General features: G+C 47.2%; 1 protein-coding gene and 1 non-coding gene across 4 annotated transcripts in view; one reads left to right on the top strand and one right to left on the bottom strand.

The window, feature by feature from the left end:
• The window catches only part of TOR4A (torsin family 4 member A), a 42,656-nt gene extending 19,194 nt beyond the window's left edge, over nt 1-23,462 (bottom strand). Inside the window, exons 1-4 of one of the 3 annotated variants that reach the window (XM_039507164.1) lie at nt 23,379-23,462; nt 22,723-22,907; nt 19,533-19,633; nt 10,565-10,630 (exon numbers count right to left, since the gene is read on the bottom strand). The gene's annotated coding sequence lies outside the window, so the exon portion shown is untranslated. Of the gene's footprint in view, nt 1-10,564; nt 10,631-19,532; nt 19,634-22,722; nt 23,009-23,378 lie in introns of those variants that run through there. The other 2 variants (XM_039507163.1, XM_039507165.1) reach the window with 2 other exon arrangements.
• TRNAR-UCU lies at nt 16,518-16,610 on the top strand. The gene is made up of 2 exons: nt 16,518-16,554; nt 16,575-16,610. It is a non-coding gene; the product is annotated as a tRNA-Arg (tRNA).
• Nucleotides 23,463-27,779: the final 4,317 nt, after the last annotated feature.

The following is a 27,779-nucleotide window of genomic DNA, read 5'->3' as shown; positions in this document are numbered from 1 at the left end:
TCAGTTCTTTTTTTTTTTTTTTTTTTTTTTTTTTCTTTTTTTTTTTTTTTTTTATATACATTGAAGTTTAAGTATATATTGGTGTATTTTATTTTATTTTGCTTGCATTTCACTTCTTTTCACTTTTGTTTCACTTAACTTTTTTTTTTTTTTAACTTGTCTTTTTATTTTGTTTTTTTGTTTAGTGTTAAATGAAATTGTTGGGCAGTGTTGGGCAGTTCTTCCACAGGGATGTTGAATGCTATGAATGCTATTGTTGTATTATCATATATTATGTCCTGCTATAGTTACCTCTACCTCTACGCTCAGCTCGCTCTCAGGATTAAACTCCTCCTTGCCTCTAGATCTGCCTCCCCTGGTTCAGAGCACCATGAGCTTAAATTTTAAATCATTTATATTATTTTTCTTTATCTCTGAATTTGAATCCCAGAAGTCCAAGTCAATAATAAATGGAAATCCCTACTAATTCCATTATTATTATTTTTTTTGATAGCCTCTAATTTTAGCATTCATTTTCATCCATCACTACTACTACTGTCCTGGGGTGGTGGATAGATCATTAAGATTTTACTATTTTTTTATTTTTCTATCCATAGAGACAGACTCTATGGAACCTGTGGATGGAGCCTTTGATTTTACTTCATTTTTACATTTATTTTTTTTTATTTCATATAATGCCTCCCCTCTCCTCCCCGACCTGTTCTGTCCTATATATATTTTTTGAATTGAAATTGTGTCCCATTTTTTCTTCTCTCTCACCACCCAGGTTTCTGTGATGCCTATTATATATATATCCTCCTTCCTCAGGCACTCTCTAGTTCACCCATCTTATTATTTAGACTTCTGGCATTTGTGTACAAGCACTTTAAAAACTTGTCCCTGTTTATTAGCCTGCCTTTTTCTGATGTGTCTTTTGCTAGTTGCTCTTCACATTCTTTTTGTCTGCCTAATTATACTTTTACCCTTGACTTGCCAAAGCTTTTTTCTTTTCTATTTTCCTCAGTAGGACTTAACTTTCAGTTTTCCAGGGATGCCTTTTTGCCTCTAACACTCTGCTGTTTAGCCATGGTGGCATTTTTTTTGGTCCTCTTACTGTGTGTTTGTTTTTTATTTGAGATACACATTTGGTTTGAGCCTCTATTATGGTGTTTTTAAATAGTTTTCATGCAGCTTGAAAGGATTTCACCCTTGTGACGGTTCCTTTTAACTTCCGTTGAACTAGCTTCCTCAAGTTTGTGTAGTTCCCCTTTTTGACCTTAAATGCTACTGTGGTGGATTTCTTCAGAATTTCCCTCCCTGCAAGGATGTTAAATTTAATTACATTACGGTCGCTATTACCAAGCAGTTCAAGCATGTTCATCTCTTAAACCAGATCCTGTGCTCCACTCAGGACTAAATCAAGAATTGCCTCTCCCCTTGTGGGTGAAGCAGTCATTGATGGTGAAGCAGTCATTGATGGTGTCTAGAAATGTTATCTCTAGATCCTATCCTGAGGTGACATGTTCCCAGTTCGTGGGTATAGTTGAAATCCCCCATTATTACTAGGTTTTCTGTTTTTGTAGCCTTTGTAATCTCCATGAGTATTTCACAGTCACTGTCACCATCCTGGTCAGGTGGTCAGTAGTATATTCCCTACTGCTATACTCTTATTATTCAAGCATGGAATTTCCATCCATAGAGATTCCATGAAACTGTTCGATTCATTTAAAATGTTTACTATATTTGGTTCCATGCTTTCTTTCACATATAATGCACCAGCACAACCTACTCTGTCATTCCTATGTATTTTGTACCCTGGTATTATTGTGTTCCATTGATTATCATTGTTCCACCAAATTTGGCTGTTTCTCTTCAGTTTCTACCTGTACTTTTTTAACTTCTATCGCCTGCTCTTTACTAGGATATAGATTATCCCCCTCAATAAATCTTCCCCTAAAGGCTGTGTCTGTCTGAACCATGTACTTCTCCGCCCCGTCAGCTTTCTCCCAGCCCTTAGTTGAAAAACTCTTCTATGACCTTTTTAATTTTACATGCCAGAAATCTGGTTAAATTTTGGTTTAAGGTGGAGCCAATCCTTACTGAATAGGCTCGTCCTTTCCCCAAAGGCTCCCCAGTTCCTAAGAAACCTGAATCCCACCTCCCAACACCATTGTCTTGTCCACACATTAAAACCTTGAAGTTCTGCCTGTCTAACTGGCCCGCGCGTGGAACTGGAAGCATTTCAGAGAATGCTACCATGGAGGTCCTGGACTTTAATCTCTTACCTAGCAACTGAAATTTGGCCTCCAGGACCTCTCTCCTACCTTTTCCTATGTCACTGGCACCTACATGTACCACAACCACCAGTTTCTCCCTAGCACTGAACATACAGCTATCTATATGTTTCGAGAGGTCTGCAACCGTTGCACCCAGCAGGCAATTCATCATGCAGTTCTCCCGGTCATCACAAACCCCGCTATCAATATTTCCAATGATTGAATCCCCCATTACTATTACCTGGCTCTTTCTAATAACTGGGTTTCCCTCCACCGGAGAAGTATTCCCATCCTCAGTACAAGAGGACACCTTGACACCATCTGGAAGGAGGGTCCTAACTATGGGATCATTTCTCTACACTCCAGCTTGATGTTCTCCTTCCCCAAGACTTTAACCTTCCTCAACAGCACAGAGGCTGTCAGAGTGAGGGCGGGGGGGATTTTCATGGAAGAGTAATTTCATGGAGTGTTCCCTTGCTCTTGTGTTATGAGACAGGGCACTCCCAAATAGGAGCAGGGAAGTGATTTTACCTCTGAACTGAGCATTGGTGAGACTGATACTAGACTACTCTGTCCAGTTCCGGTGACCACATTTTTAAAAGGATGTGAAAACATTGACAAGAGTCCGGAGAAGAACCACAAGAAATATTTGAATGATGGAAAAATGCCTAACAGTGAGAGACTTCAAAAGTTTGGCCTGTTTAGCTTATCGAAAAGATGATCAAGAGATAATTGAATGAAAACGCAGAGGAGCATCATGGGGCGAAAATGCCAGGTAGTAAAGTTGTCTTTAATCTAGTGGAAACAGATGTAACAAGAACCAATGGCTGTAAGCTAAAGTTAGACTAATTCAAATTAGAAATTAGGCACAAACTTTTAACACGGAGGGTGATTAACCACTGAAACAGACTGCCACTGAAAGTGGTGAATTCGCCATATCTTTAAGTCTTCAGATTAAGACTGGATGCCCTTGTGGAAGGTGTTTTAGCCACACATATGTTGCTGGCCTCAATACACGAGTAACTGAATGAAATTCTCACTGTCTGTAATATACAGTTCAGAGGAGATGATATAATGGGCCCCTGTGCTTCAAAATCAATACAAAACAGGTCTTTTTACACAATGTGTAGTTAGCCAGTAGAACTCATTGCCACAGGATGTTGCAGAGGCCAAAAATTTTGCAAGATTAAAAAAATAAAAGAGTTAATGCAAAAATAACACAGAAAGCAACTCTGAGCATCGCTGCTGCAGAAAACTACAAGCTCTGGCAACCGTCTCTTGTCAGAAGGAAAAATAGCATGACCCCCTCCCCCTTATCCCCTGCCGCTCTATACAGCTCCATGACCCAGTGAGCTCAGCCCCACACAGCCCCCCTGGCTCCCTGCCACTGTAATCTAGTGAGCTCAGCTCCATATAGTGCCCCTGGCTCCCTGCCGCTCTGTCCCGGTGAGGGGAGCTCCAGGCAGTGCCTCCCCTGCCCCTAGTTGTTCTGCCTCAGAGTCAGCTGAGTTTTGTCCGGCCAGAGTCAGCTGGTTCTCACTTCAGGCCAGAGCTGTGGAGCAGATGCCACGCAAATCAGACCGTGCTGTGAAACAAGGGCAGAGGTATGTGCCACATGGGAGAGTCAGTCCCCTCTCCCCTCACCTAATCAAATCAACTGAGTCATGTCCATCCTCCCAGGAGTGCTCAGGGTGGAAGGTATTTAACAGCGGCCTGTGGCTGAGCTTGGCCTGGGAAATGGCAGGGGAAGAAGCTGGAACCTGCTAAGTGGCCTGTTCACCTCTCAGTCCTGAGGGCCATTGCAGGTCAGAAAAATCTGACAGCTCCTTATCCAAGGGGCCTCCAGCAGTGAAACTCTCTGGAGCAACCCCATCCCCTTCCACAGTAACCCTGCCCCCTTCCTCTTGGCTGGGATCCGCTGCAGAGATAAGTTGGTGAGTGCAGGAAACAGAACTTTCCCAGGGGGAACAGGACCTGCACTCTGATCCTGCCAGAGAGACGAGACTACGGGCCCCACAATGCTCAGAACTAACTGAAACACTCAGCTCTTCAGCTCGGTTTTGCCTCTCCACACGCACACGTCCACAGCCGCACGCACGCACACACACATCACAACAACAAACCCCACTCCCACCCACAGACTCAAAACACCTGTGCACTCGCACACACCCCTAGGTCCACCACATGCCCATTCACTCACCCACACACAAAGATCAACAACACACTCACACATACAAATATAACCCCAACCTCCCTGCCACAGACAATCAAGCTCCGATGAGCTAGGTTGGAAGAGAAAGTGAGAATGTGAGAGGTGTTTTATTGTTATTTCTGTTCTGGAATACATAGAATCATAGACTCTCAGGGTTGGAAGGGACCTCAGGAGGTATCTAGTCCCACCCCCTGCTCAAAGCAGGACCAATCCCCTTGGGCAGGGAGAAAATACTACACCAATGGCGGCTGCAGCTGAAGTTTTGTTTACTGCTCTATTTTGCATCTTCTCTGAAATTCACATAGATATTAGGTTGGTTTGAAATTTGATAGGCCAGGTCACGGACTAGGGTAGACTTTTTTTTGTGGGGGGAGGAGAAGTGGAATTCAAGGCCATCTAGTCAAGGGGTGCCCAAGATATAGCATCCCAAAAGTGAGTTGTTGTCAAAGACTTTAAAGTCATCAATTACTTTTAGATAGGGAAAAAACAGAGGGCAAGAAGTAGTTATATTTCTGGAGGCTTATATTCCTGGAATGCCCTCCGTGAGAGGTAGCATATGGTACCAAACCAAGGTCTAACAGTTGAAATAGTAAAAAGTTAGCAGACCATATTTTTGAAATATGGAGTGGTGCAGCTCCGGGGTAGGTAACTATTAATAGATGACTGGCTGTGACGAAGTGGGAATGTTCTTAATGTTTTCTCTGAATACTGTGTGGGTGCCTCAGTTTCCCCTGTGTAGTTCTTAGTTGGGGGGATCAGGGTGTGTGATTGTTGCAGAGCCCAAGGAAGCCCCTGTGATACGGTCTGCACAGAGAATGGCTGACACTCTGTCTCCTGGCAACTAATCACCTGGGCCCCTTTGTTGGAGAACAGAGATCAGGTGACCTCCTGGCCTGGGAAAGAGACAAAGGCCAGAGAAGAGGGGCTGGAGAGTTTCAGTTTGGAGCTGACTGGAAAAATGGAGGGGAGGCCAGACAGATCTCCTGACCTCCCCTGGCCCCTCAAGATGGACCTGAGTGAGGGGGTCCTGTTGTCTGTACCTGCAAGACCTGTCTCGGACAGTGTTCCTGTCGTCTAAATAAACCTTCTGTTTTACTGGCTGGCTGAGGGTCATGGTGAATCGCAGGAAGCCGGGGGTGCAGGGCCTTGTCTCCCCCAAACTCAGTGACATGGGCATTGTGAGCCAGGGAGCACTCCCCAGCAAAATCCCCTTCAGACCGGATGAAGGTGCACTGGGCTGTGATCCAAGAGCTCTGGACTAACATCTGTCACCGATCATTGTTAGTATTTCTCTGCAGTTCACAACCCATATTGTGCACCCTGGCCTGGAGGTAGCAGCTATCATTCCCCCAGCTTGCAGCAAAGATAACTGGGAGACTTGCACAGTCCCTTTCCTGGCAGAGCTGGGAATAGAGCCCAGACAGCCAACAGAAAAGACCCAACTCTCATCTGTTTTGCCACTAATAGGCCCAGTCTATGTGCTCACTTAGACTGTCTGCAACCGAACCACTGATCTTAGAGCCAGAGCCAGAACCCCGAAACCCCGATTCCCCAAATCCCACAGATGTCTAGCAATGCTGTATCCCACTGGCAAAGTGGGTGAAGCTTGTGGGCGAGAGGGCTATGATGGGCACCTGAAGGCCCCTTGTTTAAACCCCGCTGTGGAACTAGCTGGAGGTGATTCCAGCTCCAAATCGCACAGGTTTTGCTGAGTTAAGGTTGTGCAGCTGAGTTTCTGCTAAAACCAGATTTGCATCCTCTCTACAATATACAAAACAATCAAATCAGCTGGAAAAGTGGTTGCGTGAGGCCTGATAGGGTCTGTCCACACTGCAATTCGACACCCCTGGCTGGCCAGTCACTGACTCCAGCCTGCGCCTGCAGTTAAACAGCCCCTCAGCCTGAGCCCCACAAACCCGAGTCAGCTGGCCTGGGCCAGCCCTGGGTATTTAATTGCAGTGTAGACATACCAGAGAGCAGGGCCGGCTCCAGGGTTTTTGCCACCCCAAGCAGCAAAAAGAAAAAAGAAAAAAAAAAGCCGCGATTGCGATCTGCAGCTCTGCTGCCGCCGCTTCAGTCTTCGGCGGCAATTCGGCGGCGGGTCCAAGAGGGAGTGAGGGACCCGTCGCCGAATTGCCGCTGAAGACCCAGACGTGCCGCCCCTTACCGTTGGCCGCCCCAAGCAGCTGCTTGCTGGGCTGGTGCCTGGAGCCGGCCCTGCCAGAGAGGCTCCAAAAGGTCACAGCAGGCAGAAGTGGGCCTAAGAGTGAAATCCTCCTACAACAAGACCAATGCTTAGCCCCGCTGCTGCTCAGAAAGGCTAGATCAAATTTCCAGCCTTGTCTACGGCTTCTGTACAATGCAGCTCCTGCTGCACGCCCACCTCTGCAAAGCACTGAGTCATACAGATGGATTTGCCTACCAAATACTTGCACACGATGGAATTTCTGTGCAGTGAATGGGAAAGGGAGCCTGCCGGAGGAGAAAGGCTGGTCCTCAGGCAATGAACAATCACCTGTAGCATTGGGCTAGTAATTTAACCCAGAATATTTGGCAGTGGCCGTTAATTTTGGAAATAATCTACCTGTGTCTCCATTTCCCCTTCCTAAACACGGGCTGATAATACTCATAGAATTCTCATAAAAATACTCATTTAAGGCCAGAAGGGAGCACGAGATAATCTAATCTGCCTTCCTGTAAAACACAGACCAACAAGCACCCACACATTAAACCCAACAACCAAAATGAGACGAAGGTATGGCAGGCAAAGGAGACTAGACTATCATGTACCACAGATGAATAGGAGGGTGTAACACAGAGGCATCTTGGCAAAGGGTCCCCTGTTCCAGGGCCACCCAGAGGATTCAAGGGGCCTGGGGCAATGCAATTTTGGGGGCCCCTTTCATAAAAAAAGGTGCAAAACTATAGAATATTATATTCTTGTGGGGGCCCCTGCGGGGCCCGGGGCAAATTGCCCCACTTGCCCCCTCTGGGCAGCCCTGCCCTGTTCTTTGGGAACAACTCTCACCTCAGACTTGACAAATTCAGTACACCAAACACACGTCTTGCAGGACATTTAACCATGAAGAGTGACCGTCCACTAGCCGCTAGCTGAGTGGGCCCTAGCAAGGCTCGAGTCTCCTGCCCTTTGATCACCCTGGGGATCACCCTTCCCCCGTTGTTAACGAGGGGCCGGGGCTGACCTAGGGGAGAAGAGCATAGAAGTCAGATGCTAAGCGACAAGAGGGACTAGCGAACAGGGGGCAGCAAACAGGGAGTCTGAGAGGCTGTAGAAGGAAGAAAGATTAAAATCAGCCTGGTTCGGAAAGGCCGTATCGCCAGTGCCAGCTCTGCTCCTGGCTCCTTCCACTGCACCTGTGTCCAGACAGAACCCGATTGGGACACCCCGGCCAAGGTCCTGGGGTAGATTTGCAGAGCCTGCGGCCTGCATTTCCCCATCATAAAGAGCTAGGCTGGGGAGACCATCCAGTGTGAGAAGGGCCTGCTGGTAGAGTCTCCCTGGAAGCAGGTGGGAGAGCTACAGGAGGAGGCGGCCAGGCTGAGGAGCATCCGTGCACACGAGGTGTTCATTGAAAGCATGCATATGGAGACCTCCAAGGAAGCTATTCCGCTGGAGAGGACTGCAGTAGCACTACCAGGGCAGGAGGAAATGGCTCCTTCACAGAGAGGAAGCTAGTTGCTGGTTACTTCTGGCAGCAGGGAGTGTTCCACCCCTGCTCCCAACCCACCATCCAGAGATAAAAACTGGAGTGCCCCCCTGGCAGTGAGGGCTGAGCGGAGGAGAAAAAGCCATGTATCCCCAAGGCTGGGAGGATCATGGCCACCACCACCCAAGAGGAAACCAGGGTGGTGGTGGTCGGTGACTCCCTTCTAAGGGGGATGGAAGCATTCATCTGCCGGCCTGACCTGGCATCCCAGGAGGTGTGCTGCCTGCCCAGGGCCCATATCACAGACATTACGGAAGGATTGCCGAGGATCATCGGCCCTCTGACCACTACCCCATGCTGCCCATCGACATAGGCACTAAATGATACTGTGAGATATGACTATGAGCAGATCATGTGACCACTGGGCTCTGGGTGTAAGAGGGAAGGAGCTGGGGATGCAGGTGATGTTCTCATCCATCCTTCCGGTCAAGGGTAGGGGCCCAGGTAGAGACCAACACCCTGGAAGTGAATGCACAGCTGTGCAGATGGTGTCACCAGGAGGGCTTTCACTTCCTTGACCATGGGCTGTTGTTCCGAGAAGAAGGATTGCGGAGTGGAGATGGGGTCCACCCCTCAAGGAAAGGGAAGAGTATCTTCGGACACAGGCAGGCTAACCTAGTGAGGCAGGCTTCAAACTAAGTTCAATGGGGCAGCAGACAAAAGCCCACAGAGAAGTCCAAAACCAAGAACTAGGTGAAGGGTTGGCATCTAGGCGGAACATGGGCAATCACAGCAGAGACAAAGGAATACAGGGGGGAAATCTAATAAACATCCTAGACGTCTGTATACTAATGCAAGAAGAAAGGGGAATAAACAGGAGGAACTAGAAATACTAGTAAATAATGGCAATTATGACACAATGGGCATCACAGATTTGGTGGGATAAGTCACACGACTGGAATATTGGTGTAGAAGGCTACAGCTTGTTCAGGAAGACCAGCAGGGGGGGAAAGGGAAGCGGCGTTTGTTGCCTTGTATATCAAAGGTGTTTACACTTGCATTGAGGCTGAGATAGAAGTGGAGATGGACCTGCTGAAAGTCTGGGTAAGGATAAAAGGGGTAAAAAAACCAAGGGTGATGTCAAGGTAGCTCTACTATAAACCACCTAACTAGGAAGAAGAGGCAGATGAGGCTTTTTTTAAACTAATAAAATCATCCAAGAAACAGGACTCAGTAGTGATGGGGGACACGAGTTACCCAGACATCTGTTGGAAAAATAATATGGCAGGGCACAGATCATCCAACAAGTTCTTGGAATGCACTGGAGACCACTTTTTTATTACAGAAGGTGGAGAAAGCGACTAGAGGAGCGGCTGTTCTAGAATCATAGAACCATAAGGTTAGAAACGACCACAAGGGTCATCTAGTCCAACCCCCTGCCAAGATACAGGATTTGTTGTGAATAAACCATCCAAGGCAGATGGCTCCAGTCTCCTTTTGAAAACCTCCAGTGAAGGAGCTTCCATAACCTCCCTTGGCATCTGTTCTACTGTCCTACTGTTCTTACAGTTATGAAGCTTTTCCTGAAATTTAATCTAAATTTGCTATGCTGTAGTCCTGCCCTCTGTGGCACAAAAAGAATAACTTTTCTCCATCTTTTTTGTGGCAGGTTTTCAAGTATTTGAAGACTGCTCTCATGTCCCCCCTTAATCTCCTCTTTTTGAAACTAAACATACCCAGCTCCTTCAGCCTTTGCTCATATGGCTTGTGTTCCATCCCTCTGATCATCTTTGTTGCTCGCCTCTGGATCCTTTCCAGTTTCTCTACAGCCTTTCTATACATTGGTAACCAAAATCCTAACCAGTGACAAATAGAGTGATACTATCATCTCCTGTGAGTTGCAAGCTATGCCTCTGTTAAAGCAACCTAAAATTGCATTTGCTTTTTTTGCAACAGCATCGCATTGCTGACTCATGTTGAGGTTGTGATCCACCACAGCTCCCAGAGCCTTCTCAGCAGTGCTGCTGCCAAGCCAGTTCTCCCCCATTCTGTATTTGTGCATTTGGTTTTTCTTCCCTAAGTGCAGCACCTTACATTTGTCTTTGTTGAATTTCATTTTGTTGTCTATAGCCCAGTTCTCCAGTTTAGCAAGTTCCCTCTGAATTGTAGCTCTATCCTCCAACGTGTTGGCAACCCCCCTAGCTTTGAGTCATCTGCCAATCTGATCAGTACGCTCTATAGTCCTACATCCAGGTCATCAATAAAGATGTTAAATAGCACCAGACCCAGAACAGATCCCTGTGGAACCCCACTTGAGACCTCCCTCCAATCCAACATCATTCCATTAATAGTTACTCTTTGTTTGGGGTTATTTAACCAATGTATCTACTTAATGGTAGTTCTGCTGAGCCCGCATTTCTCCAGCTTACCTATCAGAACGTCATGTGTCAAGAGCCTTGTCCACCGCATTCCCCCTGTGCACCAATCCAGTTACCCTGTGAAAAAAGGAAATCCAGCTGGTTTAGAATGATTTGTTCTTGGTAAATCCATGCTGGCTGCTAGTGATCACCCCTTCATCCTCCGGGTGTTTGCAAACTGAATGTTTTATACACTACTCTAGTAGCTTCCCAGGTATCTAGATTTGATTCTGACAAACAGGGAAAAACTAGCCGAGAATTTTAAAGTGGAAGGCTGCTTGGGTGAAAGTGGTCATCAAATGATGGAGCTCATGATTCTAAGGAACGGTAGGAAGAAAAACTGAAGAGTAAAGACAACGAACGTCAAGAAGGCAGACATTAGAAGACTCAGAGAATTGGTAGGTAGAATCCCATAGAAAGCAGGTCTAAGGGAAAAAAAGAGTTCAGGAGAGTTGGCAGTTTTTTAAAGAGACATTATTAAGTGCACAGGAGCAAACTATCTTGATGCCTAGGAAGTTTGGTAAGAGCCCACTCTGGCTTAACCAGGAGATCTTCAACAATCTGAACTCAAAAAAAGTCATACAAAAAGTGGGAACTAGGTCAAATTATGAAGGATGAATATAAAAAACAACACAAGCATGTAGGGACAAAATTAGAATGACCAAGGCACAAAACGAGATTAAACTAGCCAGGGACTAAAGGGCAACAAGAAAACATTTTACAAACACCTTAGAATCAAGAGGAAGATGGGGTAGGCCCCATTACTCAATGAGGAGGGAAATACAATAACAGAAAATGCAGCAATGGCCAAAATGTTATTTGCCTTTTTTGTTTCAATTTTCCCCCAAAAATTAGCAGTGATTGGATGACTAACATAGTGAACATCGGTGTAAATGAGGTAGGATCTAAAATAGGAAAAGAACAAGTTAAGAATTACTTAGACAAGTTGGATATTTTCAAATAGGCTGGGCCTGATTAAATACATCCTAGAATACTTAAGGAACTAGCTGAAGAAATCTCTGAGCCATTAGTGGTGATCTTTGAGAATACATGGAGGATGGGAGAGATCCCAGAGGACTGGAAAAGGGCAAATACAGTCCCTATCTATAAAAAGGGGAATAAGGACAACCCAGGGAATTAGAAACCAGTCATCTTAATTTCAGTCTCCAGAAAGATAATGGAGCAAATAATCAAGCAATCAGCTTGCAAACACCTAGAAGAAAATAAGGTGACAAGAAACAGCCAACATGGATTTGTCAAGAACCAATCAAGTCAAACCAATCCAATATCTTCTTCGACAGAGTAACTAGCCTTGTGGACGGGGGGGAAGCAGTAGGTGTGGTATATCTTGACTTTAGTAAGGCTTTTGGTACTGTCTCACATGACCTTCTCATAAATAAACTAAAGACATATAGTCTACACAAACCTACTATAAAGTGGATGCAGAACTGATTTGAAAAGCTTAATCAGAGAATAGTTATCAATGGTTCGCAATCAAGCTGGAAGGGTATAGCGAGTGGGGTCCCACAGGCATCTGCCCTTTGTCTGATTCTATTCGATATCTTCATAATAATGATTTTGCTAATGTCATAGAGAGTATACTTATAAATGTTGCAGATAATACCACCCTAGGAGGGGTCACAAGCGCATTGGAGGACAGGATTAGAATTCAAAACAATCTTAAACTGGAGAAATGGTCTGAAATAAACAGGATGAAATTCAATAAGTACAAATGCAAAGTACTACTCTTAGGAAGGAATAATCAATTGCATAAATACAAAATGGGAAATGACTGCCTAGGAAGGAGTACTAGTGAAACACGGTGGGTGAGGTAATATCATTTATTAGACCAGCTTCTATTGATAAGAGAGAGAAGCTTTCTTTCCAGATCTAATGCATCCAAGGGTGTTGAGAGAGTTGGCTGATGTGATTGCAGAGCCATTGGCCATTATCTTTGAAAATTCGTGGTGATCGGGGGAGGTCCCGGACAATTGGAAAAAGGCAAATATAAGGGAAGAAAAAGAACCCGGGGAACTACAGACCTCACTTCAGTTCCTGGCAAAATCATGGAGCAGGTCTTCAAGGAATCCATTCTGAAGCACTTGGAGGAGAGGAAGGTGATCAAGAACAGTCATCTTTATTAATGATCTGGATGATGGGATTAATTGCATCCTCAGCAAATTCGCAGATTACACTAAAATGGGGGAGGGGTAGATATGCTGGCAGGTAGGGATAGGATCCAGAGTGACCTAGACAAACTGGAGGATTGGGCCAAAAGAAATCTGATGAGGTTCAACAAGGACAAGTGCAGAGTCCTGTACTTAGGACAGAAGAATCCCATGCACCGCTACAGGCTGGGGACCGACTGGCTAAGAACGTAAGAACATAAGAATGGCAGTACTGGGTCAGACCAAAGGTCCACCTAGCCCGGTATCTGTCTACTGACAGTGGCCAATGCCAGGTGCCCCAGAGGGAGTGAACCTAACAGGCAATGATCAAGTGATCTCTCTCCTGCCATCCATCTCCATCCTCTGACGAACAGAGGCTAGGGACACCATTCTTACCCATCCTGGCTAATAGCCATTTATGGACTTAGCCACCATGAATTTATCCAGTTCCCTTTTAAACATTGTTATAGTCCTAGCCTTCACAACCTCCTCAGGTAAGGAGTTCCACAAGTTGACTGTGCGCTGCGTGAAGAAGAACTTCCTTTTATTTGTTTTAAACCTGCTGCCTATTAATTTCATTTGGTGACCCCTAGTTCTTGTATTATGGGAATAAGTAAATAACTTTTCCTTATCCACTTTCTCAACATCACGCATGATTTTATATACCTCTATCATATCCCCCCTTAGTCTCCTCTTTTCCAAGCTGAAGAGTCCTAACCTCTTTAATCTTTCCTCGTATGGGACCCTCTCCAAACCCCTAATCATTTTATAGTTGCCCTTTTCTGAACCTTTTCTAGTGCTAGAATATCTTTTTTGAGGTGAGAAGACCACATCTGTACACAGTATTCGAGATGTGGGCGTACCATGGATTTATATAAGGGCAATAATATATTCTCAGTGTTATTCTCTATCCCCTTTTTAATGATTCCTAACATCCTGTTTGCTTTTTTGACCGCCTCTGCACACTGCGTGGACATCTTCAGAGAACTATCCACGATGACTCCAAGATCTTTTTCCTTACTCATTGTAGCTAAATTAGCCCTCATCATATTGTATGTATAGTTGGGGTTATTTTTTCCAATGTGCATTACTTTACATTTATCCACATTAAATTTCATTTGCCATTTTGTTGGCCAATCACTTAGTTTTGTGAGATCTTTTTTAAGTTCTTCACAATCTGCTTTGGTCTTAACTATCTTGAGCAGTTTAGTATCATCTGCAAACTTTGCCACCTCACTGTTTACCCCTTTCTCCAGATCATTTATGAATAAATTGAATAGGATTGGTCCTAGGACTGACCCTTGGGGAACACCACTAGTTACCCCTCTCCACTCTGAGAATTTACCATTTATTCCTACCTTTTGTTTCCTGTCTTTTAACCAGTTCTCAATCCATGAAAGGACCTTCCCTTTTATCCCATTACAGCTTAATTTACGTAAGCAGCAGTTCTGCAGAAAAGGACCTGGAGATTACAGTGGATGAGAAGCTGGATATGAGTCAGCAGTGTGCCCTTGTTGCCAAGAAGGCTAGCGGCATATTGGGCTGCATTAGTAGGAGCATTGCCAGCAGATCAAGGGACATGATCATTCCCCTCTATTTGGCACTGGTGAGGCCTCATTTGGAGTACTGTGTCCAGTTTTGGGCCCCACACTACAAGAAGGATGTGGACAAATTGGAGAGAGTTCAGCGGAGGGCAACAAAAATTATTAGGGGGCTGGAGCACATGACTTATGAGGAGAGGCTGAGGGAACTGGGGTTATTTAGTCTGCAGAAGAGAAGAGTGAGGGGGGGATTTGATAGCAGTCTTCAACTACTTGAAGTGGGGTTCCAAAGAGGATGGAACTCAGCTGTTCTCAGTGGTGGTAGATGACAGAACAATAAGCAGTGGTCTCAAGTTGCAGTGGGGGAGATCTAGGTTGGATATTAGGAAACACTATTTCACTAGGAGGGTGGTAAAGCACTGGAATGGGTTACCAAGAGAGGTCCATCTTTAGAGGTTTTTAAGGCCTGGCTTGACAAAGCCCTGGCTGGGATGATTTGGTTGGTGTTGGTCCTGCTTTGGGCAGGGGATTGGACTAGATAGTCTCCTGAGGTCTCTTCCAACCCTAATATGCCTTGATTCTGTGATTCAAACCACAAAACTCTTCTTCAGGTCAGTTCCTTCAGGTCAGAAGGAATACTGCAGAAATGGATGTGGGGGTTATGATCACAATCCTAAAGTGAGTCAACAATGTAATACTGTTGTTGAAAAAGTGAACATCAGTCTGGGATGTATTAGCAGGAGTGTTGTAAATAAGACACAAGAAATAATTCTTCCACTCTACTCAGCACTGATAAGGCCTCAATTGGAGGACTGTGTCCAGTTCTGGGCACGATACTTCAGGAAAGATGTGGACAAATTGGAGAAAGTCTAAAGGAGAGCAACAAAAATTATTAAAGGTCTAGGAAAGACTGAAAAAAATGGATTTATTTATTTGAGTTTATTGGGTTTATTTATTTGGAGAAGAGAAGGCTGAGGAAGGGACATGATAATAGTCTTCAAGAATGTAAAAGTTTGTTATAAAGAGGAGGGTGACAAATTGTTCTCATTGACCACTGAGGAGAGAACAAGAACAAATGGTCTTAAATTGCAGGAATGGAGATTTAAGTTAGACATTAGGAAAAACTTCTCAACTGTCAGGGTAGTTAAGCACTGGAACAAATTGCCTAGGGAGATTGTGGAATCTCCATCCTTGGAGGTGCCTAAGAAGAGGTTAAACAAACACCTGTCAAGGATGGTCTAGATAATGCCCAGTCCTGCCTTAGTGCAGGGAATGGACTAGATGACCTGTCAAGGTCCCTTCCAGCCTGACATTTCTATGATTCTGTGGAAGACTGACATGGAGGTGCCTGAAGGGACCCTAGTGAATGTTGTACAGCCTGGCCTGTTGGAGATTGATAAAGAGTTTATCATGTCATAGGTTTATTCCCCACTTTGAACTTTAGCGTCCACAAGATGGGAACCTGCATGGACTCCTCTAAACTTAAATCCTAGTTTAGATCTGGTTATGCTGCCACCAGTTAGAAATTCCAGTGTCTAGCACACTCCCTGTTCCCCCAAAACCTTCCCTGGGGAACACAGATCCAAGCTTCTTGGATCTTATCACAAAGGGAAATAGCCCATTCCCCCACCTCCCCCTCCCTTAGCCGTCGGGAGAGATCACCTTGATTCAAACCCCTTGAATCAAAACAAAGAGGGACTCACCTTCCCCCCTCCCTTCCCCTGAGATTCCAAACAAGGGAAGAAATCAATCAGGTTCTAAAAGAAAAGATCTTTTAATTAAAGAAAGAAAAGTAAAAATATCTCTGTAAAATCAAGATGGAAATGTTTACAGGGTATAACTTATGAAACTAGGGAGCTAGCATCAAGACAAATACAGCAACCAAAAAATAAAATAAAATAGGGTTTCAGCAAACACACATTTGCAAATACAGAAATTAATTAGAAGACTAATCCGCCTTTCTAATACTCACTATACTGAATAGAAGAGAATACTTCAGGAAACCTGGAGAGCCTGGAATTACGTCTGGCCCCTCTTAGATCCAACGAGAGAACAACCCCCAAACAAAGAACACAGATAAAAACTTCCCTCCACAGAGATTTGAAATTATCTTGTGCCTTGATTGGTCCTCTGGTCAGGTGTCCGTCAGGTTACTGAGCTTGTTAACCCTTTACAGTAAAAGAGACCTTAACCCTTAACTATCTGTTTATGACAACCAAAGATGCTAAGGTGAATGGCAAAGCACACCAAGCTGTAGGCTCTGTGGCGCAATGGATAGCGCATTGGACTTCTAGATCAATGACAGGTGAAGCCATTCAAAGGCTGTGGGTTCAAGTCCCACCAGAGTCATATTTTTTTTTCACGCAATGCACTGTCAACCTCTGGAACTCCTTGCCAGAGGGTGTTGTGAAGGCCAATACTATAACAGGGTTGAAAAGGGAGCTAGATAGATTCATGGAAGATAGGGCCATCAATGGCTATTAGCCAGGATGGGCAGGAATGGTGTCCCTAGCCTCTGTTTGCCAGAAGCTGGGATTGGGTGACAGGGGATGGATCACTTGATGATAACCTGTCTGTTCATTCCCTTTGGGGTGCCTGCCATTGGCCATTGTCAGAGGACAGGATACTGGGCTTGATGGACCTTTGGTCTGACCCAGTATGGCTGTTCTTATGTTCTTAAGGTTGGAGGGATACTGGTGCCCAGATTTCACTGGTCAGAAAATACGCGGTTATGGAAATTGTGATGCTCTCCAGGGACAATGTAAAATTCTTTGCATTGGGAAAATCTGAAACCACTGTTCCCTGAGTTCAAGTAGAGTTGGCGTGGGAAGGTTTAAAACGTATTGAACTGCTGGTATACTGGATAGCGTTCCAACAGATATAAAATGGAACTGATCTCTTGTCTCTGTGTAAAGCTGTTAATGTTATAACTCGCAGGAAGAAGAAGTGTAACTCCTGAGTCCCCAGCCATGGACCCTGTAGAGGGCAGGGCGACCACTGCTCCCTTAGCAGCAGGCAGGAACACCCATGTCTTCAGAGGAGGGGGCTGAGAAATCAGCTTCTTTGTGTGAGAGCTCTGGGTCTGAGCACAAGCCCCGCAATGTTTGCCACAGAGTGAGATGCTGGAGGCTAAGGGAGGCAAAGGGAGGCTATTGGCAGAGATGCCCACTAGGAAAGCAGGGGTAAGATCTTTATGCAGGAGGGCAGCTATCCAGGGAAGCCCGGGTGGGCAAGAATAGGGGTCTGGGAGCACCCTGAAGACAGCTTTTGGTGCTCAAAAGGTATCGTGCAGGGCTACTGAGGTTAGCGCACGATGGCCCATTTGGGGAGGGAAAGAACTTTTGAAAGGCTTAAGAAAAACATTTATTGGCCTCATATTCTTGATGAGGCAAAGGAGTATTGTAGGGCATGTGACTTACATCAGAAGCGGAAGGAACCCAACTGTCTCCACAAGGCTCCAGTCCAGCCTTTACCTGTGATTAAAGAAGCATTCCACAGGCTTGCCAGGATATCCTAGGGCCATTTTCCAGGCCATCCAAAAATGGGAAAATTAGCAGTGGTTGATTTTTGCAACCAGATATCCAGAGGCAGTTGCGCTGTCAAATGTAGAAGCTGAGACAATTGGAGACGCACTGGTCGCTATATTCAGCAGAGTGGGTTTTGCAAAAGAAATCCTATCAGATAGAGGGTCAAATTTTATACCCCTAATATTTAGTCAACTGAGGAAGAAGTGTGGGGTAAAACAATTAGTCTGCCCCTTACCACCCCCCCAACAAACAGTCTAGTGGAAAGGTTCCCTAGGACTCTTAAATCCAATGCTAAGAATGTACATGGACAGAACAGCTGGAGATTGGGATGAGTTGTTGCCTTAGCTATTATTTGCTTACAGAGAAGTACCTCAAGAGCTCACAGGGTTTGACTCCCTTTATGGACGACAGGGCAGAGGCCCCCTAGATATTGTTAGGGACTCCTAGGAGGAGGGCTCTGAACCAGAGTGGGGAGCCCCTAGCTGAATACGTAACCAAGCTCAGAGAGGCTTTAAAATCCATGATGGCTGTAGCACAGCAAAATCCAGGCTTCACAAGAAGAGTGGTACAACAGAAACACCTGTGAACGAGCATTTGATGTGGGAGGCTTGGTCCTGATGTTATTCCCAGTAAAGCAGCACAAGATGCAAAATTCTTGGGAAGGACTTTTGGAGGCTGTGGGGCAGGTTAATGAGGTTACTTATCACGTGCAGAAGCCCCTCAGTGAGGTTGCCCCGTAGACTGTGTCCAGAGACTAAAAGCTTATCACACCTGTGAGGCTGTAGGAGTATGATGCATTGTAAAGAGGAAGACGACAGCCCGGCCTCTCTCATAGATTTGTTGGTGGAGAGCCACGGGGAGAACGGTGATATAGGTGAAGGGTTAATCCCAAGGGAAAGGTTGGAAATCATGGCTGTGTTGGAACATGACCAGCAGGTGTTTTCATGCACTTATAGAGCCTAGCAGCCCCTGGGCATCCCCAGTTGTCATGGCCCCCCCCAAAGGATGGATCTATCAGATTCTGCATTGACTACAGAAAACTTAATGTTGTCACAGTACCTGCGCCTTACCCTATGCCAAGGACTCACAGACTCTGAGGACACGCTAGACGTATTAGGCCGTGCAAAATTCCTGAGCTTTTGGACCTTACCAGGAGATACTGGCAAAGTAACCAGATGTTCTGTGGCCTACAGGACCTCACGCACGTATGTAGATGATATCATCGTTCTTATCAGCACTTGGCAAGACACAAAAATCACGTGGGCATTGTGGGGGAAAGACTCGAAGTTGCAGGTTTGCTGGCTTAGGTGTCAAAATACAAAATAGGAGCAGCTAAAGTCCCTTATTTTGGTCATTAGGTCAGGGGATGCAAATTCATCCTGATCCCCTAAAAGCAGAATCTGTTATTAACTGGCCTATACCCCAAACTAGGATCACGGATTTGTAGAAGCTCTAGTGATATCGTATCAGTTATCACCGATCTCTGTAAAAAGAATAAACTAACCACAGTGGTTTGGTCTGAGACCTGTCAAAAAGGTCCTGTCCAAAGAGTCAGTTCTGGCCAGTCCTGATTTGAATAGTGTTTGAGCTGTGAACAGATGTGGGGACAGTTCTGATACGAGCAGGGGAGAGCAACCTCACTGCATTCTTAAGCAAAATATTGACCACCACTGAACACAATTAATCCAGCCTAGAGGTAGAGTGCTGTGTGATTGTGTGGATAGGCAAACAGTGAAAACGTTACCTGTTCAGCAGAAATGTAGGGTGTTAACAGCTCCCTCTCCATTGGCGTGGTTGCACAGGACCAAAGGTACCAACTCTAGGCTGTGGTGCTGGAGCATAGCGCTGCAGGAAAATGAGATGGAGATTGTGAACATCAAGGGGAAGGAAAACATAGTAGTAATTGTCCTGTCCAGAAAAGCGAGCCCAGAACGATGCCTGCGGAATAGCCAGTGGCTACCGTAATGTGTCAATGTCCAGGGGGAGGCATGACACAGGGATTCCTTGGCAATGGTCCCCTGTTCTTTGCAAACAACTCTTTTCTCAGACCTGACAAACTCTCTACACCAAACATGTCTTATAGGATATTTATCCATAAAGAGTAACATGTAAAGGTACCTACAGAAAACTCATAACTCATCAGGAGTCATACAGCAGGCAGGAGAGTGCTCTGGCCATGAATAAAGACAAAAGATTGTTTCAGTGTAACAGAGCGTAGGGAAAGGCATTCTGGATCCATTCACTGAGGAAATACCTCCAGGAGCGGGTGGGCCTTTCATGAATAATGGGATCCTGATGCTTGTGAAACCAGTCAGCTGTGCCATGGACTGGACTTTGGGAGGAAAGCTGACTTCATTAGATAGCAACAGTAACTACTGATCAGTGTAGAGCCAAGTTTGCATTTTATGATTTTATTTTGAGCTGGAACCAATTGTTTCCCCTGACTGTCTCTCACTTCTAGGCACTCTCTATTCTTTGTTATGAACATAAGTCCTTACTGGGCCAGACAAATGCTACATCTTCTGATAGTGGCCAAAGCCAGGTGCTTCCGAGGGAATGAACAGAACCTGGCAGTTATTGAGTGATCAGTCCCCTGTCGCCCACTCCCAGCTTCTGGCAGTTAGAGGCTAGGGACATCCAGAGCATGCGGTTGTGCCCCTGGCCATCTTAGCTAATAGCCATTGATTGACCTATCCTCCATGAACTGATCTAATCCTTTTTTGAGCCCTGTTACAGTTTTGGCCTTCACAGCATCCTGTGGCAATGAGTTCCACAGGCTGACTGTGCGTTGTGAAATAAACCTGTTTGGTTTACAGGTAAAACTGGTAGACTGAGGGAGAAGAGGGACCATGGGGCCATTGTAAAAGGGGTCTGGAGAGCTGGGGGATAAGGCCCCAGAACACCCCACTGAAGTGCCCACAAAGATGGTTAGGAATGGTGCAGGTGCAGGGCCAGTGCTGTTGTCAGGCAGGGAACCCTACGTGGAAGTCCCTGAGACTCAAAGTGATGTCTAACGTTGTCTGCAAGGACTTGGTATCCCAGCCATGAGAGAGCAAACCCATTCTGCTGGCAGACAGGCACCAGGAAACCCTGCCAGCCTGGCTCGTTTGCGTATTTGGAAAGCAAAGGAAATGGTGGTGCCATAGGACAGCGCTTTCTATGGCACCAAAAGCCCAAGCAGTCAGGCTGGCAGCACTGGTCCAGAGGAGGATCTCGCTCACTCTGCTGCAAACTGTTATATCCCTCACGACCCACCTCACAATGTGCCACCGCCCGGCTGTGGGACAAAGACCCACATCGATACCCCGAAGGAGCATACATGCAGGAGACTGGAAATGCTGTGAGGACGCCCCTCCGCCCCCCACCCCTTTGTATAAATGACCAGCTGTTACCTTCGTGGCATGAAGTCTATTTCTGATGCCAGTAATGAGTGGCGATAACAGAGACAGACACAAAGCGGTGTGAAAGGCAGGGAATTTGGTGCCTGAAATGAGTGACAGCTCTCCAGCTGGAGCAGTAACAGGACTTGGGCAGCGTGTCCATAGACACAGAGATCCCAAGGCACAAGGGACCACTGTGCTCTCTAGCCTGACTCCTGTATACTGCAGGCCAGAGCGCTGCCCTGAATTCATTCCTTTGGAACTAGAGCCGAGCTTTTAGACACATCCAATCTGGATTTAAAAATTGCCAGCGACAGAGAACCCACCGTGGCCCTTGGTGAGCTGTTCCAACGGAGCCTCCCCATCACTGTTAACAAGGATGCCCTATTTCCGCTCTGATGGGACGGGGCTCTTCATTCGCTGGGCTGCCACACATGGATTCTGTGCTCCCTTTTTTCTAGCTTGCAAACAGCAGAGGGAGCAACTTGCTCGCACCTTGTCACTGCGGATGGTCTGGCTAAACCCTGGCCTGGACTGGACACTAAGGGAACAGGTTGATGACTACACTGCTCGGGTTCGCTCCATCATTCCTGTTCATACAGCCACAGGGCTGCCCCTGCCTTCAGCCAGACACTGAGAGAGGGAGGCAGTAGCCACGCACAGGCACTGGAGAGCAGAACTGACCCCCAGGCTTCCAGCAATCGTTTCTACTTCCCCCTTCACTGAATTTCCTATGTATGTTTGCACTGCTGAGGCTGGTTAGGACATGCCCTTAGGAGCCTGCAACATTGCACCCTTGTGCTGAAACATTATCATACGCTGATGTAACAGCCACAGCCAGAGGGTTATTGACTTTTTCTTTGGTAGGAGAGGCCTGAAAACTGCACAGAAAAGCCCCCTGTTCTGTCCTACAGCCAGGGGTGGTGGAGTGGGGCCCCGAGGCCCTATGCCATGGCCAGGGGCGGAGGAACAAAGTGGGGCCCGAGGCTCTGTGCAGCATCTGGGGGTAGCAGAGAAGAGTGGGGCCCGAGGCCCTGTGCTGCAGCCAGGGGCGGCAGAGCGGAGCGGGACCCAGGGCCCTGTGCTGGGGGCAGCGGATCGGAGCCCGGGGATCTGTGCCATGGCCGGGGATGGCAGAGCAGGGCCCGGGACCGGTGTTTCAGGCAGGGGTGGCAGATCGGAGCCCGGGGGCCTGTGCTGTGGCAGGGGTGGCAGAGCAGGGCGCCGTCTTACTTGCAGTATCAACCTTTTACATTTTATCTCAAGCTAGAGGCAGCTCTGAGGGACTTGTGTATCAGCCTTTCCAGCTGCTCAGAGCAAGGGGGAGGGGAGGAAAATGCAGTTCCTCCTTTCTCCTTCCTCCCTCCGTGAGCAGCTGGGATGGGGGGGCGGAATCCTTCATCTCTTCCTCTCTGTGGAGCCCCTGCCCCTCCTCTGGTTAAAGCTCCTCGCTCTCATTTTCAGGGCAGTTTTCTATGGAGTGGCCTTGGAGGACAGAGGTTGGAAGCCACAGGCTCTACCTGCCCCCAATCTAACCCTCGCGGTTGGTCTCACCTCAGTGCATCCCGACGAGCTGCACGTCTTCAAGCCCTCGGTTCCTTGGCTCCGCGGAGCAGGGTCCCCGAGCTGGGTGACACCAGAGCAGCAGGGAGCTCAGTCATCAGGGAAGAGGAAACCACTACTCCCCGCAGTGCTCTGCTGAGGGCGTGAGATAAAGTCCCCCTGCCCTTCCTGGAGCGCTAGGCAGGCAAAGAATGCAAATCGTGCATAAACAAAAATCTCCACTGACCAGTTCCTGGAAACGCACCTCCAGCCTGTGCTGTGCCAGGGAAAGGGGCCAGGTGGGGTATCTGGCCCTGCTCTACTCCCCGGTGCTTCTGCTGCGCTTTACTCTGCAGCATTTGAACACAACGAGCTTGCTGCTGCCTGCACCCCTGGCCACATCCTGCTCTCTGCAGACAGACGGGTCAGGCTGCTGTGGGACTGCACGAAACTGCACCCGATTCAAAGTTTGGCCTCTGCTCTAAATATGAACGCACCAGCCAGCCGGGCTGTGCCAGGGCTGCCCGACTCTCAGGAACAGCCCCAGCCTTGGTCTCCTCACCCCTGCCCCTCCCGCTGAGCTGGGCTGCTCGTCTCACTGCGCGAACGGCCCCCTGTGCTGTGTTTGTCCTAGTCAGGAAGCTAGAGCTCTCGCAGAACGTGGCTACCTGCCTGTTCGAAGGACTCAGCCCCGGGGGACTATTAACATCCGTTCTCCAGGAACATCGCTGGCTTCCTCTTTGATTGCAGGGGTTCGCTTTGGTAGAGAGCCCCATACCACTGGCAGGTGGTGTTCTGCATGCTTCCGCAGGGGCGCGGTGCAGCCTGCGGCTTTCGGGGAGTTTAGCTGTTCCTCAGTACCCTGAGGGTGGGGGCTGGGCACCCCACTGGCACATTCAGCAGTGCGGAGGCTCCCCACATGCCACAGGTGCACAGCCCAGCCAGAGGGAGGAAGTTAGGGTACTCTGCACGTCACACATTGGGAACCCCACTCCACACTGGGGGTAGGAGACCGAGGGAGAAAGGATCAGCTGGGCAGTGAGAAGGAACTCCCAGCAGCTGGGGCCCAGGAGAAGGGCGAGGAAGGGGCGGGTGCATCCAGGGTTTTGCAGCTCCCAATGGGAGGCGTACCAGCCATGCACTGCAGCACCACACCCCACATGCCATGGGGGCAGCGGATAAAGTAACGGCGGGAGAGGACGAGGTGGGTGAGGCTGCCCCTGGCTCAAAGACAAAGGACAGGCCAATACTTTCCAAACAAATCTAGGAGACAAGGAAGGGCTCCCTTGGCCTCGCTGAGGTGCAGATCAGCCAGCGGCACAGGCTCACCCCAGAACCCCGGGGAAGCTGAATGGGAACCTGGAAAGGATGATGCATTAGCCATGCCCTGCCAGGGTCACCACCATTCTGGGCATGCGGCCCACTAGGTCCTTCCCAGGACCATGGGTGCCATTGGAGTCAGTCCGTTTCTGCCTCTCGCTGCCTTGACGGCTTCCTCAGTGCCCGAGTGAGGAGGGCAGTGCAATGCCTCATAGACAGAAAGAAGCCTTTGGAGGCGATGCAGGAAGCGTATGAGACAGCCCACTTCCCCTCGGTGACAGGCCGAGACATGCATCTCCCTGCGGTGCCCGCGTAGACCATGCGGCTTTCAGACACACAAACTCTCAGATCCAGGAGCCCTGCCAGGGCACAACTCCCAGGTGCCTCAGAGACAGGAGAGGTGCCCATGTGATCTGACTGTGTCTTCGGCTCAAAGGAAAGGGGCAGAAGTTGTGCTCCAAAAGGGGTGACTGTAGGGCCTGGGAATTCACAGCCTGATCTTCCTCATGGGAAATCAGCCCGCAACAGTCTCTATACAGCAGCCAGGAGGGCCCGCAATGAGCCACAGACTGTGGGGCTGAGCCCTGGCCAGGAAGAGCTACCGGTCAGATATCTAGGAATGAATTAGAAATGGTGCCTCAGGTACTTGGCCTGAGGAGACAATCTATTGGCCTGCCCCCACCTGGCCAAGCTAGGGACTTTCTCTATCTTTAGCTATGTAACTGCCCATGGTATCTACAACCGTTCCTTAACCGCCAGGCCTAGGAAATGATTCCTGCCCTTCAGCTGTGGGTTGGAGCACTTACCGGCACCCCACCGGGAACAGAGCCCACCAGGCTCTCAGCTGAAGTGCATCCGGTTCTTGGCCCTGGATTGTGGTGATCCCAGTTTTTAGAGGACTAGTTAACCTGATCTCAGTTCACAGCGGCAGCATACACACCATCAAACACTTCGGGTGGGAGGCGGGGTGGGAGAGGGGAAATCCAGGTGTGATAATTGGCGGTGAATTACAGCTAATTGGTCAATTAACACCCCTGGCATTCCCCAAAGTCCAAAGCATTTGCTCATGTAGCTATGCCCTAAAACCAGGCTGACCAGATAGCAACTGTGAAAAAACAGGACAGGGGATAGGGGGGTAACAGGCACCTATATAAGAAAAAGTCCCAAAAAATGGGACTGTCCCTATAAAAACGGGACATCTGGTCACCCTACCTAAAACACAGGAACCACTGAGCGTGTCTGGAGAATCTAAGCTTCTGTAGGTTGCAAAGGTAGGACTTTAGCTAAAGATAAACAAAAAAAGGAGCCTCCATGTGTCTGTTTCTTTGTTTCAAAATCTGTTTTGTTTTTTTTTCCTTCTAGTATTTTGTTCCATTTGCTGTTTGTCACTATGTCACTGGGCCCAGGGTCCTGAAGGGAAGAAATGCAGGTCACCAGCCCGCCCTCCAGGGCACTAACAGTTGGAACCCACCGCGTAGTGTAACTAGACCCTGGCCTAGGCTAAGGTGGAAGAATCATGTGATTTCACCCTGATACCAGTAAGGGCCAGAGGCTGAACACCAGAGACAAGAAAAGAGGCAGAGGTGCAGGTAGCCCAACACCAGGTACATATGCTGTGACCAAGTCACCTCTTCGCCTCCTTTCTGACAAGCTGAATAGACCCGAATCCTTTAGCCAGGCAGGTTTTCCAGACCTTGATTATTCCTGGGGCTCTTCTCTAAACTCTTTCCAACTTATCAACATTGTTTCTGAAGTGTGGCCAACAGAACTGGACAGAGTTCCCAGTAAGAGCCTCTGGGCTACTGCCGCTCACTAGTGCTCTGCTCGTACAGCTAAAGAATAGCATTCGGGGGTTTTAGACACCTCACTGCACTGCGAGCTCATATTGAGTTGGTTTGCACCGTGATCTCGAACGACCTTTTGTGAGTCACTGCTTTCCAAACTACAGCCCCCCCCCCCCCCCACTATAATTGTGACCTACATTCGTGGTTCCTCTCTGTAAGATGGTGGATTCCCCATTCCTTGACGTTTTTAAGTCAAGATTGGCTGTATTTCTAAAAGATATGCTCTAGCTCAGAGTTTCTCAACCACCAGTCTGTGGACTGGCACCAGTCCCTGAGATCTCTCTGACACAGTTTAGGAAGGCAGCAAGCCGATCCCTGATATCAAAAAGATTAAAAACCCTGCTCTAGCTCAATCAGAATGTATGGACTCAATGCAGGAATTGCTGGGCGAGCTTCTCTGGCTTGTGTTATGCAGGCAGAGAGACTAGATAAGTGCCCCTTTTGGTCTTAACATCTATTAATCTCTTCCAGAAATGGTCTCATTAATGCTTATAAAGAGGAAATACCACTTGTGACCTGAGGTGCCTAGGGTAACCCACACTGAAAATGCCAAGGTCAGAGCAGGTTGCAAAAAGGAGAGCAGATTCTCCCAAAAACTGGTGGTTAAAACCGTAGTTGGATTCACCAACCCAGTCCCAAACTGCTCCTGGTCCCCCACACTGCTTATCAAGAAGCTGAAAAAAAGAAATCACACAGCCCCCTTTATTGTAGTCAGTCTCTGGCTCCCAATCAACAAATAGGTCCAGTAAAGTGAGAGGTTATTTAAAACTCTATTCACTTTACAAAATGTTCTTCTCTTCCCCAAAGGGCCAGCCACATTACCAGACCAATACTAGTATGGATCTGAACAAAAATACCATGCTGCCAGCCAATCCTTTAATATCTAAAAACTAAAGCTTTTCTTAGAAAAGAAAAGAAAAGAAAAGAAAAGAAAAGAAAAGAAAGAGAAGAGAGTTGTTAAATGGTCAAAGCAATCAGATACATACATATGACTTCAGGGTCCATATATCAGGTTCTTAGCAGCATTGGTGAGCTTGCTGGCTTGTAAAGTCCCTCTGGAACATATCCACAGCTTGGATATGTCTATCAATCCTTTGTTCAAAGCTTCAGTTTGTAGAGAAGTTACTCCAAAGGTGAGAGAAGCAGAACTGAAGAAAAATGGAGAAGATGCAGCTGCCTTTTTTATATCTTTTTCCATGTGGCTTGTATTTCCTTTGTCCCAAATACAAACTCAAAGCACATGGGCATGGAAAAGTTCTTGGAGTCCCCTGTCCACAGGCATGTCCTTACATGTCCTGCTGACGCATAGGCATAGCCCCCTGGCTTCTCTCAATGGGTTCATTGTACAGCTGATTGCCCTTGATGGGCCATTAAGCAGTCCGGATAGTGCTGATGCCAATCTGCCTGGGGGGTGTCACCCGGGAGCACAGCACAGGTTTGAGATACAGAGATATCATACAGATTTCTAACTCACAATACAAAGATGCCACATACATATAAACCAGATTATCATACTTAGCAAATCATACCTTTTCCACTTCCATGGCATATCTTGTAAGATTCATTGCCGTTTTGTAATAGCGATATCAATAATATTATAAAATGGTCACACCCCTAACCCGCTCCTACACAAAATTCACAAATTGTGATGAAACTAGATGTCCCAAATGCTATTCTGGCCTCTGAGGGACAACACCTTGTGTATCACAACTTGACCCTGGTCACATTAGTGCTGGGCAAAAGCAATATGATTTTTAGAAACTCACTTAGTTCCTTCTCAGCTGGGTAGTGATAGGGACTGAGACCTAACCATCGGACCGAGCTCTATGCAGGAAGATGATTATAGAGTGGTTGAGGTAAATGCAAAGTTGTTTCCTTTTCCAGTACTTCTGCTTCCTTTTTCCA

This window comes from Mauremys reevesii, linkage group 19 (assembly GCF_016161935.1).
Source record: "Mauremys reevesii isolate NIE-2019 linkage group 19, ASM1616193v1, whole genome shotgun sequence".
Classification (NCBI taxonomy): Eukaryota; Metazoa; Chordata; order Testudines; family Geoemydidae; genus Mauremys; species Mauremys reevesii.
The sequence above is the reverse complement of the archived record's forward strand: the minus strand, read 5'-3'. Positions and strand labels throughout refer to the sequence as shown.